This window comes from Euprymna scolopes, chromosome 2, assembly GCF_053919585.1.
Source record: "Euprymna scolopes isolate OS-2025 chromosome 2, ASM5391958v1, whole genome shotgun sequence".
NCBI classification, from domain to species: Eukaryota; Metazoa; Mollusca; class Cephalopoda; order Sepiida; family Sepiolidae; genus Euprymna; species Euprymna scolopes.
Window position 1 is genome coordinate 70,754,683 of NC_136483.1, and position 14,853 is coordinate 70,769,535.

The following is a 14,853-nucleotide window of genomic DNA, read 5'->3' on the forward strand; positions in this document are numbered from 1 at the left end:
AATTGGTCTATAATTATTGGCATCTGTTCCCTTTGCAGGATCTTTCCTAATTAGTGTTGTTCTTCCCTTCACAAGCCAATCAGGGACATCTCCCGACTCTACGACCCTTTGCAAGGCAGCAGCCATAGGTGGATAAAGGCATGGGAACTGTTTAAACCAGAAGCCCATCACTCCATCTGGACCAGGTGCCTTCCAGTTTGTCATCATTTGTATGCCAGCCTTAATGTCAACGATGGTTATCTCAATGTTCTTCATCTGCTGCATTCCTGATAGCCTTTCTCTGACCTCTCCCAACCAGCTAGCCTTCTTATTATATCGCCCTTTGACAGACCAAATCCCACTCTAGCACATCCTGGTATCTTTTGCATTTGGATTGTTGTTATTTCCCGCCTGTTTACTACCATTTAATTCTTTGTACAGTTGAGACTGATTGTTCCGGAAAAGGTTGTTCTGCCGAAACGTAACTTTTTCCAACAAAGTTCCAAATTTTCATGACACCAATGTGGATCTTCTCTTTCAACATTGTTAGAATGCTCATGGTTACCTTTTTCAGCAATGTATTTCAAGCTCGTCCTTAGCTTTCTGTCCTAGTTTAACTCTTTTTCTTATTTCTTCGATTCTACCACCGTTTAATACTTTCTTCAAGCCGCCTCTGCCAGTGTGGCCTTCTATTCTTCGTTTCTCTCTTTTTCTTCCATATTAAGCTAAGACGATTCGCAATAATGTATGACACTGCATACAGAAGCCTGTTAAGTTCCGTAATCGATATGTTTTTCTTATGACGTTGTGAATTACTCCTTGAATTATTTTTACCTCGTTTTTCACCTTCCGCCTATCACTACTCTTTATACTTGGAATCTCTATGATATCGTCTATAAGAAGAACTTCTCTTAACTTCTGAAGTACTTCTTTTTCTACAGAAGTCAAAGTTCGAACTTCATCACCACTTCTCCATACATCTGCTCCTTTCACTGGTTCCATTGTCTCAGAGTCAAGGATCTCATCTGCCTTAGATCCTTCAAACTCCTTCTCATCACTTCCCCTAACCATAGGATTCCATTCCTCCTCAGTTGTCCGCCTCCCATCATCGCTTACATTTCCCTTCTGCACGTCCACTCTCTCAGTTCTTTCATCAGAGCTAGTTTCATCAATTTTACTTTCATTATTCATTTCATTCCTAACCATCCGTTCAATCTCTTCTCTTGCAATCACTGAAAGTAGGTTGTTATTTTTAATTTGTTTTAACTGGGATACCAAACTCGTGACACTTCTAGTTCCTTCTCCTCTCGATTCTCATTCTTCCTTCACTTTTCGGATATATCCACCGGATTTGGTACTTCCACTTCTTACAAAGCATTCCCACAATACTCTTCTTTCCTCATCCGTCCATGGTTTTTTATATTTTCTGTTCCAACTCCCTTCGTATCTTAGTACCCTCTCTGGCAATTCTCACTTCCCCTATATCCAGCCACATCCTCAGAATTTTGAACAGTTGTATGATGACGACAGGACCCACCCTGTTGACCAGTGGGACACCTACCAGACGTGAGACCATCGCAAGATGTTCCAGCCTCATTCACGTCGTTATTTTCAATATTTTGATTTGACATTCTCCCTTAAAAGGAGAGAATTTTAGGTTACACTACCACCGATAGTTTTATCGAGACATCATCTCTAGGAGGGTTCCCCACCAAGGTTAAAGATCCCCTTCCGACCTTTCTCCTCCTCCACCACCACTATTACCATTATCACCACCAACAACAATAGAAATAAAATCTACAATGATAATAGTAACACTAATATCGGTACTAATAATAATAACAGTAAAAACAACAATAAACACTGAAGGTCTCAACTTTATACTCATTGTGGTCTATTCTTTCAAGTTCTCATTTGTGAGATTGTTAAAGGAGCTTTTCACTCAGGAAGTGATCAAACTGACAAAGCAAATATTTGGAGAACAAGGAATTTCAGAGAAAGTGATAATGGTCCACACTTCAGCTCAGTCGATTTCAAGCAATTCACAAAAGAAGGGGGCTTCAAACATCACAATTCATCACTCAAGTCTCTGCAGTTAAAAGGCTTAGAGGAACATTGTGTCCAGGCAGTGAAATCTGCATTTAAGAAAGCTACCTCAAGTGGTTATGCATGTGGACAACTCCCATAGATTATATCTCTTATAAGAGGAAGGTTATCATCCCTTGATGACAGAACAGATAGAACAAAGGAAGATGGCAGACTGACATTAAAAATATTGTTCATGTAAAGTTATTTTGCTGCTTCTATGGAATTAGGATGAGATTTTGCAGTTGATAAATGGAGTTTTCAGATTTGAAAAGAACAATGGTTTTAACTGATTTTTTCGTCAATCCTAAATTACAATCGTAGCTTTCAAATTATGCAGGCAGAATTACCTGAATATTAGTAATTTATTAAAAAAAAAAAAACTTTAATCGTGTGAGCAGGTGAAAAATTGCTGCCATCTTGTTTTTATAAATATGGAAAATTATGGCGTTTTTGAACTCTCCTGTCTTACGATCGTTTTCATCAAATTCTATTTTTTATTTTCTTTAATAAAATATTTTCTACTTTATCGATTTTCGTAATTTTGGGATATAATCATCTTAAAAATAAAAGGAATACGTAGATATCATTGTTTTCATGTGAAATTCAGTATTACGATTTCAGAAATTTCATCCCAATAGTGTAGAAGCGCCATTATTTTTTTCTATTACTAACTCTTCCAATCTTGCACAAACAATATATCAGCCCTAGCAACATAGCTAATTTTTTTTTTTTTCTTTTTTACATGGAGTTCACCACTTATCAAGGCCCAATGGCCACTCGGGGATAAGGGTTATTGTGTGTACAGTACTCAATGGGATAGTGTAGCAATAGTATTGAAGAATTGATAAGGTGTCATTACTTAAGGGGTCAGTTCATCAGGAATTTGTTTGTGTTGGACTTGAAGACATCCAGGTTGAAGTCAGGAGAGAACAGGCAAGCGAAACAGAGTTCCACAGGATGACACAGCCAATATTTTGGTCTTCTATTAATATGTTATCAAATAACCAATCGCCTATCGTCTTTTTGGCTAATTATTGCTTAATTGGGTCAGGATCCAAAGGGTTAATAAATAACTTCATGCTCATATGAAGTGTTCTTGCTAATTCTTTATAACCAGGAAGTTTCGCTGTGCAATGCATTCTATGTCCTTCTTTCCTAAACAACAAATAATATTTCACTATCTAAAACTCAGGAAATGCACATTCACATGTTATAGACAGTGTGTTGGCCTAAAGCTTACACACAATCCTCACCAGATATTTCCATGACAACATTGCTCAATCAGCAATTACTACTAAACTGCTTAGTGGACGAACCATGCTAGAGCACAAAGGCTGTTCCTGCTGATAAAAAAAACTCCCAAACTTTCATCTTGATTTTAAAAAGCAAATACTGACTCTCTATTTTTCTCAACAGGAGCTCCATTCTTTTACTTAATTTTTTAAATCGAGCTTGTCACGATCTCGTGTCATCACTCCTTTGTTTACAATTAGAATAATGCAAACGCAAACACGCCAGCTAAAATTTGACAATCCCGGAAATATGCTATGACCAAATGCACTAAAAATAGCAACAGACGTTTTCAAACAACAAACAGAAAACACAAAAACTTCATGTTTCACAAACTAAACAAAAACAAAGGACTATTATTTTGAACCTAAATTAAAATAAATGCAGTTAATAAACACCACAGACACTTTTAACTGCAAGTAATATGGTGTAAAATTAATCTAAAGTCATTCGTTGTTTAGCGACACCATTACTGGATGTAGAGCCTGTATCACAAACGACTCTCCATAAAGCTAGTGGCTTTTACAGTACAGCATCAAGAGGCGGCAGAACGTGATTCACACTCCACTTTATTAGTTGTATGGTCGATTGGCATCTTCACACACACCCCTTGCCTCTCTGCAACAAACTCATAAATAAATTTAAATTAACATTTGTGTGAATTGAATTTTGTTATTCATTCATATTCCATTTCTTTTACAATACAAAACTAAGATGGAACTTAGACAGAAAATCTATTTCATGTTCGATCACGCAATATTGGTCACAGGCACATACAACAGTACAGTATATAGCAATAACACAGAATGTATGTATTTCTCTTACACATTGAAAAGTATGTCACAAGGTCGGAAAGTGGGATTAAATAGTCAGCGCCCTCCTCTCCCCCAAGGAAGAGGGAGGGGCACTCTAACCTTGCAAAAGATGATTCGGCATTTCACAGTAGAGGCACCTCGGGTGATTAGCAATTAATTATTCCCTTGTCAAAGAGAGAAGGCAAAGCCTTGGAGTGTGGACCTCCTAGAACTGCACAAGACTAGTATTACACCGAAATCAATAGATAAAAGGTAAACAATGCTCTGTTCCTCATCTAGTATCAATTGAAATGGATGGCTCTCGTCTTGGGGAGGCTTCATGCTTTGACAAGCTCTTGGGTTTGACCTTTACTCCTGATCTGAAATGGAACATGTATATCAAGTCTGTTGCCCAGGTCGCTGGGAAAATGGTGGGATCCTTCTACCGCTCCAGAAGATATCTCACTACTGATGCAATTCTCTATCTCTATAAAAGCCAAGTACGTCCAAAGATGGAGTACTGCTGCTACATCTGGGCTGGAGCTTCTAAAAATAGGCTATCCTGCCTTGACAAAGTACAAAATAGACTTCGTGGCTTAGTGGAGGATGCCCTTTTCTCTTCCCTGCAACCTCTTTCCCACAGAGCCTGTCTTTGTTTTATCGTTATTTCCATGGCAAGTGCTCGTCCGAGCTCCAAACTCTGGTGCCCCCTCGCCAATCTTTCAGGATAAACACCCGTCTAGCTAAAACTATTGTCAATAATTTCAACCACTCTTTATCTGTGCCTAAATCAAAACGTAGATTCCATGAACAAAGCTTCTTTCTAAGAAGTGCACGCCTGTGGAATTCTCTTCCGTTTGCCTGTTTCCCACCTGATTACAACTTGGATGTCTCCAAGTCCAACATAAACAAATTCCTGATTAATCGCCCCTGTAAGTAAGACACTTTATCAAATCTCCAATACCAACTATTACTACGATATTTCCCATTGATTATTGTACACACAATAACGCTTATCCCCGAGTGGCTTCCGGGCCTTGATAAGTGGTGATCCCCCATGTAAAAAAAAAAATAAATAAATAAAATACATGAATGATTGTGGAATCGAGGGGAAAAAAATTCTTGACGAATTAACACCGAATATGTTTGATTTAAAAAAAAAGATTAAACAAATTCCCAATAACAGCACATGTAATACGGATTTCTGATTTACAGATGTTACAACCTGTTAAACTTGTTACATTATAAAACATAATTTATAAAATGTTACTACTTGGTCAAATCTCGCGGTTACACAATGATTGGGTTGACACTTTATTTAAAAGTTTTAAAAAACTAATAAAATAAAAAAGAAACGAAAAAGGGTCTCTTAAAGGTTTGTAATTTATTTTATTCGGTCATACATTTAAGAAGAATTTTTCAACATTAATTAATAATGAATAATTCAGAAATGCGAAACTAAGGCTAAAAGACTGAAAAATATCTCAATTATTTTTGTATTTTCTTTTCACTTGTATCGACGATATTTCCAGGTTTGTTTTATTTATATATTTTTTCTTTTCTTAAGTAATTCATTTCATCCATTTACCACGCATTAAGCATGTATTTGCACCTTTGACATTTGTTATCTTCTAAAAGTTAAATCATCACATCTTATGTGGTTGTGGAATAAATATTCCCCACGTTTTGTTAGATTTCAATATATTAATTAATCAGTTCCGACTATTGACGGAGAATTTTGAGTCAGTTCTGGATGTTGAAGTAAAAGCTCGATGAACAAAGAAAAAAATTGCTTTTTTTAGTAAATTGTAGTTTACCATCCCCAGCTAAATTACTTATTATTTACTACTAAAAAAAAAAAAAAAAATAGTGTTTCTTCTTTATTAGAGCGAAAATCGAAATCTTGAACTTCAAGTAAAGGGGTTGTAATAATACACAGATACTTCATTAATAATTATTTTTTTACCTTATTGTTTTTCGAAATTTTTGGATATGTTAATTAATGTGACATGACAACTAAGTAGATACCTTGGTTCTACTTTAAATGTATTTAAAATCAAAATATTGACATTTTTGAATTTCACTCTAATAATGAAGAAGCAGCATCAAAAAATGAGATTGGATTTTTTTAAAGACATAATGTGAAAAACTTGGAAAGAAGAAAAACTGTTAGAATGTAGAGCGGGGGATCAGTTTCGTATACCAAATAAAGGTACTCATGCAGTAGGTGTATCAGAAATTTGGAGGAATTTTTGACACCCCTAACAGAAAACTGCGAATAAAATATTAAAAAAAAAACTCGTAATTTCTCTTTTAAAAGTGGGTTGTTTATTTTCTGTATGGAATATACTTCCAAAATAAACTATTAAAGTTGTTTGAAAAAATAATAGGAATATTATTTTTTACTTTTTAAAAAACAGTGTTTACAAAATGCCGGCGTGCCTTCATGCAGCCATTTTTTTACGTAATAAAATCATTAGAATTTTACGAGTTAAATATTTTTAAAGTTTTAAACTTTAAAAATCTATCAAAATTTTTTCTATTGGTTCAATTTTTACGATATTTTCAGGGTCAATGTGAAATTTTATGCTCTTTCCAATAAATCAAATATAATATTTTAGACAAACGTTCACCCCCCCCCCATTTTTAAATGTTTATTAAAATGTTAATAATTAATTTATGTACCAAAGTTTTATATATCACAAATTGAAGATAAAAGATCAATAAAGAAAATATTCTAATTTAAAAAAAAAAAAAAAAAAGATTGGGGGGGAAATTTACCTGTAAAGTCCAAAGTGTAAAACCTTTTTTTTTAAAACCCACGTTGATTTTTTTTTTTTAAATGAAAGCTCATGTTATGCTTATATCGTTTAAATGAAAGCTCATGTTATGCTTATATCGTCAAGTAAATACCAGACGCTGACGGCAAATTTTTCTATTTCATTCAATGTTTTCTTTTTTATATATATTTAAAAAAAAAAAATTCAATCGATAAAGAAGTATTAAAATATATCAATCAAAAACTCGTGTAGTTCATTAAAAGAATTTTTTTTTTTTTAATCGATGAAGTGGATTTTTTGTTTTAGGGGAAAAACTTATAAGTGAATGTGCGTTTCTTTTTAACTACGGAGGACGAAAAATACTAATTTTGGTTAACACACGCAATAAAAAAGAGGCATTATTTATGTCACTTGAACGAATTCATATTTGATAAATTTCATATTAGCAGCAGCAGCAGCTCTTTAAGCTTGCCGCAAAACACATTACGAAAATGCGTTTTCTACGATCCTCGCTTTAAAAAATCCTTTTATTCAAAAAATACATGGAATTTAAAATATAAATATGGATAAATTTTTACAATGAAGAATGGAACTACCCATTTAAGAGTAAATTTTATTAACTAAGTGATTTTTTGGCATTTATATATATACATATATTCATAAGCATGTCAAAATATGTTGATTTTCTTTATATTTTTTTTAAAGAAAACCGCTTTAAAAAAAAATAAATATTGCATGATTTGCTATTAAACCTGTTATTTTTTTTAATTTGGTCTTTGCTCTTTTAATTGAAAAAATAATTAGGGTTTGAATTACATTTTTCAAGTAGTTATAAGCTTTGAAAAATAGTTAGTTGAATTATTAAAGTTCTGATCATCATTTTTAATGGCCACTTTCTGAATACACCTAGTGATCCGTGCTGAAATAATGTCATTATTTAAAAAGCCATTCCTAACATGGGGAGGGGGGGTACCTATTCTGTACTTTAACCTTACAATTGAATAAAAAAACATAAAACTTTAATTAAACGTGGAAATATGATTTAAAAAAATAGCGTAGATCACTCTCTGCAGTAGCACCCAATTTAATATAAAATGATCCCACATTTTCTGGAGCATTCTAACATTTTAGAGAAACAGGTTTAGTGGTGAAAAGTAGGTACGGGCAAAAATAGGGGGACCTAGTTTTGAAAGCCGATTTATCATAATTTTTTTGTAGGTTTCCGACTACTTTTTGATTGTGTTTGAAAGATTAGAGACTAAAGTTAATTTTCTAAAGGAAAAAAATATTTGTACACGTGAAAAGAAGTTATGAAAAGTTTTTTCACAGCGAGCTAACCAATTCAGCTAAATTTTGTAGTTAAATTCATTGTAAAAATCCTTTAAAAGATAAATATTAGTTTTCTGGATCTATTTCAAAGATAATTAGTAAATTCGTAAGATAGCGAATTAAAAATATAAAAAAAACACCTTATTTGTGCAAAAAAACTTAATTAGCCCTCAAAAAGCAAGTAATTTACCGTTCACCAAAAATGCAATAAACTAAAAAAAAATGTAAACACGATTATAAGGAGGCCCAAAATTTCAGCCAATTGAAATGCTGTTTTAAAATTAAGTCATGATAGTAAAAGGAGGTAGGGGTGTCAGATTTCTTCTCCCCCCCCCCAGACGTGCATCCATACATTCCTATTCTGAACGGTTGTATCAATTTTTATCATTTTTTTTATTTAATTAGTTTTTATGTTCCTGTTTTTAAATTAATTTTTTTTTAATTATTGTTTTGAGATTATATAAAAATTATGTTACGCCAAAAGTTTCACATTCTTGCGAGCAAGGAAATTATTAAAATTTTGCATATAAAAATTATGCAAAATCTGTAATTTAAAAAAAAAAAGTAGAAATATTTTTGCTATTATAATTTTTTTTTGTGGGAAAATATTAAATAAACAATGTTTAATTCAATGGTAATATCGGTAGTTCGAGGAATTCATTTTTCTTCAAGTTATATCAAATTCATTAATACGGACTTTGGGGGCTTTTTTCGTAATGCTGTAAAAATTATTATTATTTTTTTTTTTTTTTACAAATTATGATGCTTTATTTATATAAAAAAAAGCAAAACTAAATTTTTGCGTTTTTTATTTACTACAGAAAACCATAACTTTAATAAAGGTAGTTTTTCTTTAAACAAAATAATACATTTCCACTCAGATTTAAATAAAAATAATTGGTTCATTATATTCCGCGATCATTATTTGATAAATACTGAAAATTTCATTAAAATTGGTTAATTTCCTGATTTTTGGTGAATTTTTAAGTAAAGGGTGGGGTCAAAATGTTTATACATTTTGAGCATCGGCATTCATTTTGCCCGTACCTATGAAAAGATTTAGTTAACATCTTTTACTTCTAAGTCCTATTGCAAAGTCGTAAAACCAGGTGTAATTACCTAAAAAAAAAAAAACTAAGAGGCCAGTCTCCAAAAAAAAATTTTTTAAATGCACAGAATTTATCTCCCATGGCCGTGCCCCCGACTTTTTTTTCTCTCCTAAAATGCTAGAAGGGCCCGGACTTCAACTAATCAGAAAAAGTCACTTCTTGAACGGATCACCTACTAACATTTACTACACAAGTGAGAATCCAAGTGCAGCTAGCAGTTAACGACTCAACTTGCCACACAAACTCTTGTCAATCACAACATGACAATATGGTCTCTTTGTAGGCAAACTAAATCTAACCATGGCAGTTAGACAATAGGTTCTTGACAGACAACACAAGACACAACATAGCAACACCTTATACACACAATCTTACAAACTCACTCATGAATAAGAACACAGATAAAACAATACTTTCTTCATCTAGACATTTTGAACTCTTATTGACTCTTTACTTCTGATTGTTCTGACAAGTCATAAATAAAATTAATATGTTTACGTATGGATAGATGGGCATCCTTTTGATATTGTCTTTTTCACTGTAACCATTGTTATGGTATAACATATTGGGTATTACTATAGCATGATTCCTACCTCAATATGGCCAAAGCAAACTGGTAGATCAACAAACACTGTTGTTTACTGTCGGGAAGCGTGCGCTGAGATCATATCTGTGACTAGGAGAGGAAAGATAAGGGGAACAACAGACAACCCAATACAAATAGATAAGGCCAGATTTGCAGAAATACAATCGTGGCCGTCTTTTAGCTAGAGATGAACTGCCAAAGAAAACATTGGAAATCCAAAGCAAAATAATCTGAACCATGGCACACGCATTGATGATCTATGTGCCTTTGGATTGTGTCAGGTTCTGATGTTAGGTACGTTTACTTACACAAGACATAGCAACGAAAACTAGAATAGACATCACACTATAGTATAACTTTGAGAGTAGGAATCACGCTATAGTAGCACCAAATATTGTTTATTTGCAAATTATACAAACATGCAAAATGTGGCGCAAGGCCAAAAACAGAGAGTGGGTTAAGTAAGTAAATAACTTAATCAAAATCCTTGACCTTTCCAATTCTCTGACGTCCTCAATCATACTAATTAGGTAACCTGGGGCATTAGGCACCACTTTTTTCACTGGCGTGATGTTTTATCTTCATTAAAGTTATTTTTCAAAGTTTTTGGGGAGGAGGGGGCTATCATGGGCAAAATATATTTGTGATATCTTCTTTAAACAAATAATTTATTTGTATTCATCAAAGAAGAATATATATTTTGTTAAATATTTTTAAAAGTCAGGTTAGCTTTCCAAAAATTTCAGTCACCTGGGGCAATAGGCACCAGGGATACTGTGTACAGTAATTACACCACCATTCCTTATTTTGGAGGTCTTCAAGTGAAATGCTGGTGCACAATATGTGATACCAGGAATCACATCCCCTCTACCAGCTCTGCAACCTTTCTCTTTACTTTTGTTATAGGTTTATTTCCGTTTCATGACACTGTGGTGATCAGTCACAATGCCAAAATCTCTTCGCTTTTGCAGTTTACAGACTGTGCTATAATTAAGTAACTTTAAAAGCAGTTTGGATTTCAAACCTTGTAGGGTTTTTTTCTTTGATTTATGGATTTGCATGAAGAAAACGGCCCTTGAATTGACCTATAAACATTTGTCATTTCAGGAAAAAAAGCAATCATTTATCTTGTTCTAAAGCCCCCACCCTAGCCACCCAAATGTTCAACTATATTGTTTTACACCTATTCAATAAAAGTTTATATAGCACCTCTCCAAGGGTTATCTATTGACCTGTATATTTTTAACATGCTAAAACTTAATTTTTTGATATTTCAAAATGTCATTTCGTTTTAAGTGGTCTTTATATACAGGAGAAAAAAACAAATGGTTGCTTGTCGCTTAATGTGAGGGTGAGACTTAATTCCTGAAATTTGTAAATGGAATTACAGTATTTATGGCCTTGAAGACCAAATGAAGACTTGCCATTAAAAAGGGTGATTTTTCGGGGTATTCGAGTCTGTTTCAAATGAATATTACATTTGAAATTGTCACCAGCAAGTAGTTCTTATGATATATTTCCAATGTATTCCTTATAGATTCACTAGACGCCATTTTGAATATTGTTGTTTACCAGCCAATCCAGTCTCGTTTTTTTTTTTTTGGGGGGGGGTCAAATCTCCCTTTAATGCTCTCATTTATAATTTAATGGGGTGAGTGGTGGGGTAATTTGTTTTTGAAAACGAGTCCGGATTGATTTGTAAACAACAGTATTCAAAATGGCGACCAGTGAATTTGAATACATTGGAAAATGTAAGTCTTAATATCATAAGAACTACTTGTTGGCGACAATTTTAAATGTGATATTCGTTCGAAACAGACCCAAATACCCTAAAAATCAACTTTTTAATGGCAAGTCTTCATTTGATTTTCCAGGCCACAAATACCAAAATTACTTGTCCTATTACTCATCTTAAGTCCAAGTTCCAAGCCTTTCATCTAAACCCCAAATATAGGATTAATGTTAAAGTAAGGTGTTTTACAACTTTTCAGGAATCCCTCACCAACAGCTTAACGACAGGCAACTATTTTTTCTGTGTGTCGTAAAGATAGCTTTAAAACAATTTAAATAAAAAAAAATTAAGTTTCAGCTTATTAAAGTATACAGGTCGGTGGAGACCGAGTGACAACAAGTCTCCTCAGATTTCCAGTGTTCTCCACCTCTTGACCACTTGTGCAGATGATTGCATGTTATCGCAACAGCTGTTGTCATTGATTTCTCGTTGGCATTAGCTATTGGTGTTTCCTGGGGTTTGGGTGACAAAATGCCTCCCCAAGGTACCAGATTTGAACTGCACACTTCCAGTGGAGATTTGGTTAGTATTCTCCTACCTCGGTCTTTCCATCCTCCCTGACCCTTCACAACTAGTTGGTGTGGTGCCAGTCGATGTCATCTACACCAGTTTATTTTTTTTATTATTATGATAATAATAAGGGTGCTTGTGCAGTGTACGTATGTGTATTTTGAATAGTATTTCCAAGTTAAATTAAATTTTGGTTTTGTATTACTGTACACAGATTCGAAAAAGTTGTCAAAAAACAAATATATAACAAATAAATGTTATCAAAAGCAAGATAAGTTACTTTTCTACCTAACTGGATATGTTTTTAGTGTTTTTATTTAATGTAACATGTTTATTATTTTGTATAGTTTTTATAATCTGTGTATAGAAACGAACCCCCCAAAACGATACCATAAAAATTTAAGGGTTTGTATTACAAAATAATGTTAGAGACATACTCAATATATGTCAGCCCATGTTACGGTAACATATATTGAGTGAGTTTGTAACAGTATTTTGTATAGATTTTTAGTTTGAACTTATTTTCCCAAACATAATGTATTCAACAATGAGCTTGCCGCCATTTGTCTTTTTGAAATATATCAATTAACACTGCATGATTTTCGAACCGAATAAACATTTTACATTAAATAAAAACACTAAAAACTTATCCAGTTAGGTAGAAAAGTAATTCATATTGCCTTTGATAACATTTATTTGTTATATATTTGTTTTTTGACAACTTTTTCGAATCTGTGTATAGTAAAACAGACCCCCCCCTTTTTTTTCATTAAATTGTTAGGTGAAAGTACAGAGTAGTTAGAAAGCCCACCCTATTAAAAATAGCTTTCTAAATAATACTTCAGCACAGTGCAAAAAACATTTATTTATAAGATAAAACAAGAAAATATGTTAACTAAAATTTAATGTACTCTTTATTTTTAATTCATATCAAAACTAATTAAAACTGATTATTTAATGAATTTTTAATTAATTTTTATTGTTCGGATATCTCGGGGGCGAATAAAAAATTTCCTATTTCATTTTCTGTTTCAATTATGTAAATTATTTACAGTTAAAATGTTATAAAAAACAAAAACTTGAAATTTTAAATATATTTCAAAGAAATAAATTACGCCCGGTACTAAAAGAAAACTTGTGAAAAATGCTTCTAACTTTAAAATATTTGGAAATGCTCAATGAAAAGTTTTATTTATTATTAAAAGAATGGACTGAAAAATATTCTTATATAAAAATTGTTTGTTTTGCAGTAAAAAAAATAAATAAATAAATAAATAAAATGAAATATTCGACTTTCTTCTATAGAAATAAAAATTCAAAAACAGATTCACTTACTATATTTTGTTAAATTAAAATTATCCCAATGTGCAATTATAATAATTATCCAAATGGAGAATTGTTCTTTCTCTTTAGAAGAAAATACATGGATGTTCGGTACGACAGCCATATTTTTTATGCCTATTTGTGTGATCATGTTGTCGAACACAGGAAACTTTAGGTACCCTTTACCTACAAATCAATTTGGCATTGTCACCTTCACTGGCTTCCTTATCTCTTGGTAGCCGTGGCAAAAGTTAATTACCAACTCTTTTTTTTTTTTTTTTTCAAGTTCTTTTCCTCCTGCCTGGCGGCATGCCTGCCTACTACCATGTTTTTTTTTTGGGGGGGGGGGGTGCTCAAGACACACCTCCAAACACCCGAGCAATGCCGGGCATCCCGCTAGTAATTTATAAATAATAAACTTTTAAGTGTTTAAAAATCAAAACTCAAAAGTATTACAAAAGAATTTAAAAAACAAAACTCAAAAGTATTACAAAGGTAAAATAATTGTCAATTAAAATTTTTTTAATTATCAAATAAAAAAAATAATTGAAAAAAGGACAAATACAACTGTTGAAGTCCATACTTCAAAAAAGGTCAAATTTAGTGAAATGTGATCTGATAAAATGGTATAAGCTTCCCTTTTTCTTTCCCCATTCTTTAGCTTACTCTTTCCTTTTTTTAAGTAGACCATCATGGGGGGGGGGGCACAAAACAAAGTTTTTTTTGGATTAGTATGGTGTACCCACTTAATGGTTTCACATATGTGTGTGTGAAATCACAAAACTAATGAGAATGGCTTGTTTGTAATCCTTTTGGAGCAAATGTAAACAAAAGCTAGCTGACCAAATTATAACAATTCAGACTGACTCCCTAAAGTTGCAATTACTTCTGAGCTTCAATCTATGGCCCTCCCTCTTGTCAAACCTTCACAAAAAGCACTCATCTAGTTACAACCACTAGCAACACTGTCCTCGGTCAGTGGAGGAGAAGTCCTTTATGACCGAGGTAATTTTTATTTTTGTTCCTATCCAGAGTGCCACTTTTTGGGAAGCTGGATTTTCCCCACGTTAAAAACCGACCTTGTGTCTAACTCTGCCCTTGTGGGGAGGCAAATAAATAAGTACAACCACTATTAACAATTTCTCTCACTCCTTATTTGTGTTTCAATCTAACACAAATTCCATAAACAAAGCTTTTTTTCTAAATATGCCCGCCTGCGTAACTCTGTTCTATTAGCATGCTTTCTATCTGACTACAACACGGTAATTTTAAA

General features: G+C 33.0%; 1 protein-coding gene across 1 annotated transcript in view; it reads left to right on the forward strand.

Annotated features, from left to right (window-relative positions):
- The first annotated feature begins 5,633 nt into the window (after positions 1-5,633).
- Positions 5,634-14,853, forward strand: part of LOC145292157 (uncharacterized) — a 46,407-nt gene continuing 37,187 nt past the window's right edge. The window contains exon 1 of the mRNA XM_080138302.1: positions 5,634-5,683. The gene's annotated coding sequence lies outside the window, so the exon portion shown is untranslated. The remainder of the gene's footprint in view (positions 5,684-14,853) is intronic.